The sequence below is a fragment of the Bufo bufo genome, chromosome 8 (genome assembly GCF_905171765.1).
Source record: "Bufo bufo chromosome 8, aBufBuf1.1, whole genome shotgun sequence".
Taxonomy (NCBI): domain Eukaryota; kingdom Metazoa; phylum Chordata; class Amphibia; order Anura; family Bufonidae; genus Bufo; species Bufo bufo.
This window is the reverse complement of record NC_053396.1, coordinates 82390248-82396721: the sequence shown is the minus strand read 5'-3', so window position 1 is coordinate 82396721 and position 6474 is coordinate 82390248. Positions and strand designations below refer to the sequence as shown.

Here is a 6474-nt window from a genome sequence, read left to right as displayed (position 1 = left end):
TAACCTGTCTACTTGGTAGAGCAGGGGTCTATGACAGAAAACAATTGTTTATTGTCACCCTAAAATGTAAAATATAAATTATTGAAATTTATTAAGCTGTCAACTAGGTATAGCAGTGGTACATCACATCCAAAAATTGGTAAATTTGACCATAACATGTAACAGAATTTTTTTTAATTGTTTAACCTGTCTACTAGGTATAGCAGTGGTACTTCACACCCAAAAATTTTAGAATTTCAACTGAAAATGTAACTGACAATTTATTTATTTTTGTTAACCAGCCTACTAGGTATAGCAGTGGTACTATACACCCAAAAATTGGTTAATTTCACCCGAAAATGTAAATGACAATTTTTATTTTTTTTAACCGGCCTACTAGGTATAGCAGTGTTACTATACACCCAAAAATTGGTGAATTTCACCCGAAAATGTTGATGACAATTTTTATTTATTATTTAACCGGCCTACTAGGTATAGCAGTGGTACTATACACCCAAAAATTTGTTAATTTCACCAGAAAATGTTAATGACAAATAAGTGAAATGATATAAAATAAAACATGTACAAAAAAAAATAAAAAAATTGATTTATGAGGTGGAGTTCCATAAGGAGTAGGAGTTTGAGGAGGCGGTGGACGTAGCGGAGTAGGTGGAAGCGGCGGTGGAGGAGGACGAGATAGCCAACACAGGATTTTGGTTTTAATGAAATTTTTTAAAATTAAGGTACACTCCAAAAGAGTGTGAAATATCCAAATTACAAACATGAGCAATTGCGCTGCAGTATAACAATGCCTGGTTGAATGTGAGCTTGTCCATGTTGGCTGTGGACAGGCAGCTGCGCTTGTCTGTGATGACGCCCCCTGCCGTGCTAAACACACGTTCAGATAATACACTGGCTGCAGGGCAGGCCAGCACCTCCAAGGCGTAAAGGGCAAGCTCAGGCCATGTGCCCAATTTGGAGACCCAGAAGTTGAAGACCCGTCATTCAGTACGTGTAGGCATGTGCACACATACTGCTTCACCATGTTGGTGAAATGCTGCCTCCTGCTAAGATGTTCCATATCAGCTGGTGGTGCTGGTTGTTGTGGCGTGCTGACAAAGCTTTTCCACATTTCGGCCATGCTAACCCTGCCTTCTGAGGTGCTGGCGGTGCCCCAGATGCGTTGGCAACCTCTTCCTCGTCCTCTGCCTTCGCCTTGTGCTTCCACTGTGCCCCCGCTGTCAGGTGGGAATGCCATCAGCAGCGCGTCTATCAGCTTGCACTTGTACTCGCGCAACTTATGATCACGCTCCAGTGAGGGAATTAAGGACGGTACATTGTCCTTGTAATGGGGATCCAGCAGCGTGGCCACCCAGTAATCAGCACAAGTTAGAATGTGGGCAACTCGGCTGTCATTGCGGAGACACTGCAGCTTGTAATCGCTCATGTGTGCCAGGCTGCCCAGAGGCAACGAAAAGCTGTCCTCTGTGGGAGGTGTATCGTCTGTGTCCTCTGTATCCCCCATCCACGCACCAGTGATGGCCATGAGCTGGTCTGGGTGCCACCCTGCTGTGAACATGGTTCCTCCTCCTCCATCTCCTCATCCTCATCCTCCACCTCCTCATCCTCCAGAACTGTGCCCTGGCTGGACAATTGTGTACCTTGGATTTGTGGGTGCAGGAACCCACCCTCGGAGCCACTTGAGAATGACTGGCCAGAAACCCTACAAAATGATATCTCTTCCTCCTCCTCCTTCTGTGCCACATCCTCTTCCATCATCGCCAGTAGCGTTTTTTCAAGGAGGCATAGAAGATGGATAGTAACGCTGAGAACGGCGTTATCGGCACTGGCCATGTTGGTGGAGTACTCAAAACAGCACAACAAGGAAGACAGGTCTCGCATGGAGGCCCAGTCATTGGTGGTGAAGTGGTGCTGTTTCGCTGAGCGACTCACCCTGTGCGTGCTGCAGCTGAAACTCCACTATCGCCTGCTGCTGCTCGCACAGTCTGGCCAGCATGTGCAAGGTGGAGTTCGAACTTGTGGGCACGTCACATATGAGGCGGTGAGCGGGAAGGCCGAAGTTACACTGCAGCGCTGACAAGCGAGCAGCAGCAGGGTGAGAACGCCGAAAGCGTGCACAGATGGCCCGCACTTTATGCTGCAGCTCTGACATATCGGGGTAATTTTTAAGAAATCTCTGCACCACCAAATTCAGCACATGCGCCAGGCAAGGGATGTGCGTCAAACCGGCTAGTCCGAGAGCTGCTACGTGATTTTGCCCATTATCGCACACCACCAGGCCGGGCTTGAGGTTGACTGGCACAAACCACTCATCGGTCTGTTGTTCAAGGCCCGTCCACAGCTCCTGCGCGGTGTGGGGTTTGTCCCCCAAACAGATAAGTTTTAAAACTGCCTGCTGTCGTTTACCCCTGGCTGTGCTGAAGTTGGTGGTGAAGGTGTTACGCTGACCGGATGAGGAGCTGGTAGAGGATGAGGAAGCAGAGTAGGAGGAGGAAGCAACAGGAGGCAAACTGAAGCGCCCTGCAATTCTCGGTGGTGGAAGGACATGCGACAAATTGCTATCCGCCTTAGGCCCAGCCGCTACTGCATTTACCCAGTGTGCTGGTATAGAGATATAACGGCCCTGACCGTGCTTACCGGTCCACGTATCCGTAGTCAGGTGCACCTTGCCACAGATGGCGTTGCACAGTGCACAGCTGATTTTGTCCCCTACTTGGTTGTGCAGGGAAGGGATGGCTCGCCTGGAAAATTAGTGGCGGCTGAGCACGACGTACTGTGGGACAGCCACCGCCATAAGGCCTTTAAAACTATCCGTCTCCACCAGACGGAATGACAGCATTTCAAAGGCCAGTAATTTGGAAATGCTGGCATTCAGGGCTAGGGATCGCGGGTGGGTAGGGGGTACTTCCTCTTCCTCTCCAGCGTTTGGGAAATGGAGAACTGAACGCTTCCGTGGGACATTGTTGAGATGCTTGGTGACCCAGGTGTTGGTGTTGCTGGCAGATCCTCTGTTTGCGGAGTGGCAGGTGCCACTGTCACTCCAGAGGTGGATAAAGAGGCCAAGACTGCAGCAGAAGAGGAAGCAGGAGGAGCCAGAGACCATTCTTGGTTTTTGAGGTGTCTACTCCACTGCAGCTCATGCTTTGCACTTAAATGCCTGGTCATGCAGGTTGTTCTCAGGTTGAGAATGTTTATGCCTCTCTTCAGGCTCTCATTTTGACGCTCTCCTCATATTTTTCAAATTTAGGATCTTGCCCTAAATGGGTGTTTAATTAAGAGTAGAATAGAACGACAGTAGGTAAAGGGTGTATCTCACACGGCCTGAACCAGACTAGGCCTCAATGAAAGATTTTTGTGCCCAAAATGGCTGTATTTCAAATGCCTGAATCAAACCCCTGTATGTAAATAGTGTATCTCAAGGGCCTGAACCAGTGTAGGCCTAAATTAAATATTATTTGACCAAAATGGCTGTATTTCAAATGCCTGAATCAAACCCCTGTATGTAAAGGGTGTATCTCACATGGCCTGAACCACTGTAGGCCTCAATTAAAGATTTCTTTGCCCAAAATGGCGGTATTTCAAATGCCTGAATCAAACCCCTGTATGTAGAGATTGTATCTCACAGGGCCTGAACCAGTGTAGGCCTAAATTAAATATTTCTTTGACCAAAATGGCTGTATTTCAAATAGCTATATTTCAAAAGCCTGAATAAAAACCCTGTATGTAGAGAGTGTATCTCACAGGGCCTGTGCAAGGTGGAGTTCCACCTTGTGGGCTCATTGCTTATGAGGCAGTGAGCGGGAAGGCCGAAGTTATGCTGCAACGCTGACAGGCGAGCAGCAGCAGGGTGAGAACGCCGAAAGCGCGCACAGACGGCCCACACTTTATGCAGCAGCTCTGACATATCGGGGGAATTTTTAAGAAATCTCTGCACCACCAAATTCAGCACATGGGATGTGCGTCAAACCGGCTAGTCCGAGAGCTGCAAAGGGAAGTAATTTATAAAAGGCTGGCATTCAGGGCTAGGGATTGCGGGTGGGTAGGGGGGTACTTCCTCTTCCTCTCTAGCGTTTGGGAGATGGAGAGCTGAACGCTTCCGTGGGACATTGTTGAGATGCTTGGTGACCCAGGTGTTGGTGTTGCTGGCAGATCCTCTGTTTCCGGGGTGGCAGGTGGCACTGTCACTCCAGAGGTGGATGAAGAGGCCGAGACTGCAGCAGAAGAGGAAGCAGGAGGCGCCAGAGACCTTTCTTGGTTTTTAACCCCTTCCCGACTGCAATCCGTTTATATACGTGATATTTGCACATGCCCCGTGCAGCTATCACGTCTATAAACGTCAAGACAGTTCTTTAAGCCAAGCGCTGCAAAACGCTTGGAATAAAGCTTCTGCCCCCTCCCTGCTGCTGTCACGGACAGCATACAGTTCAGTAATGCCGGCAAGTGACCAATCAGAGTTGCCCCTTGCCGACAATCGATCCGATTGGTTAGTCTGTGCAGACTAACCAATCGGATCGCGGCAGTGAAAAAATGCCGGTTTCAGGCTCTGATCTGCGCGCTGCAGATCAGAGCCTGAAAGCAGGTAGTGTTCCTCATGCCCCCTGATCTGTGCCCCTCCAAGCCCTTGGTGCCCCCCCGATCTGTGCCACCCTGATCTGTGCCCCTCTCCTGCCTCCTGCGCTCATCTTATGCCTCCTGCCCTGACGCGGTCCGCCCCCTCCCCGCCCCATACATTAGTCCTGCCCTAGCCTCCCTCAATGCTGGCGGCCGAATCACCCCCGACCCCCCCCTTTCCAGTGCTGCCCCCGATCCCCCTGCTGTGTGTGATGGCGGCGGCTCCATTCCTGAGCCGCCGCCATCAGCAGAGAGTGTCAGCTCTATGCTGACACTCTGCTGTAACCCCATATATGCCGAGGCAGCGGCATCCATGGGGTTAATAGAGGGAGGGGGCTCCCTCTCTCTACCATCGGGGAGCCATGGCAACCGGACGCTTTCCAAAAGCGTCCGCTGTTGACACCTACAGGGCATCTGATTGTATTATACTTTGCAATGCAAGAGCATTGCAAAGTATAGTACAGCCATCAGACCCACTGGATCTTCAAGATCCAAGAGGGACTTGATAAAAAAAAATGTGAAAATAATAAAAGTAAAAATAAATAAATAAAAAAAAAGTAAAATTAAAAAAAATTATTGACTTTTCCTATATATAAAAAAAAAATACACATATTAGGTATCACCGCGACTGTAACGACCGTCTCTATCAATATATCACATGATATACCCCGTCCGATAAACACCATTAAAAAAAAACTGTGTAAAAAAAGCAGTTTTTGTCACCTTACATCACAAAAAGTGCAACAGCAAGCGATCAAAAAGGCTTATGACCCCCAAAATAGTACCAATCAAACCGTCACCTCATCCCGCAAAAAATGATACCCTATTTAAGACAATCGCCCAAAAAATAAAAAAGCTATGGCTCTCAGACTATGGAGACACTAAAACATCATTTTTTTGGTTTCAGAAATGCTATTATTGTGTAAAACTTAAATAAAATAAAAAAAGTATACATATTAGGTATTGCCACGTCCGTAAAGATCTTCTCTATAAAACTGTCACATGACCCAACCCCTCAGATAAACGCTGTAAAAATAAATAAATAAAAACTGTTCCAAAACAGCCAATTTTTGGGTCACCTTGCCCAATAAAGTGTAATAATGAATGATCAAAAAATCCTATGTACCCAAAAATGGTGCCAATAAAAACCTCAACTCTTTCTGCAAAAAACGAGCCTCTGCACAAGACGATCGGCAGAAATTTAAAAAAACATATGGCATTCAGAAAATGGACACACAAAAACATAATTTATTTTTCAAAAATGCTTCATTATGTAAAATTGAAACAAACCAGCAAAGAAAGTAGACATATTTGATATCATTGTGTCCGTAACAACCTGCTCTATAAAAATAGCACATGATCTACCCTGTCGGATGAATATTGTAAAAAAAATAAAAAATAAACAGTGCCAAAACAGCCATTTTTCGGTTACCTTGCCTCACAAAAAACTTAATATAGAGCAATTAAAAATCATATGTACCCCAAAATAGTACCAATAAAACTGGCACCTTATCCCCTAGTTTCCAAAATAGGGTCACTTTTTGGGAGTTTCTACTGTAAGGGTGCATCAGGGGGGCTTTAAATGGGACAAGGCATTTAAAACCAGTCCAGCAAAATCTGCCTTCCAAAAACCATACAGTGTTCCTTTCCTTCTGCGCCCTGCTGTGCACCCTTACATCAGTTTACGACCACATGTGGGGTGTTTCTGTAAACCGCAGAATCAGGGTAATAAATATTGAGTTTAGTTTGGCTGTTAACTCTCAATGTGTTAAAGAAAAAAATGTAATAAAATGGAAAATTTGCCAAAAAAGTGAAATTTAGAAATGTCATCTCCATTTTCTTGTGGAACACCTAAAGGGTTAA

At 46.4% G+C, this 6474-nt stretch overlaps 1 non-coding gene across 1 annotated transcript; it reads left to right on the top strand.

Annotated features, from left to right (window-relative positions):
* Window positions 1-4817: 4817 nt before the first annotated feature.
* Window positions 4818-4903, top strand: LOC120978293. The gene has a single exon (XR_005774052.1). It is a non-coding gene; the product is annotated as a small nucleolar RNA SNORD71 (small nucleolar RNA).
* Window positions 4904-6474: the final 1571 nt, after the last annotated feature.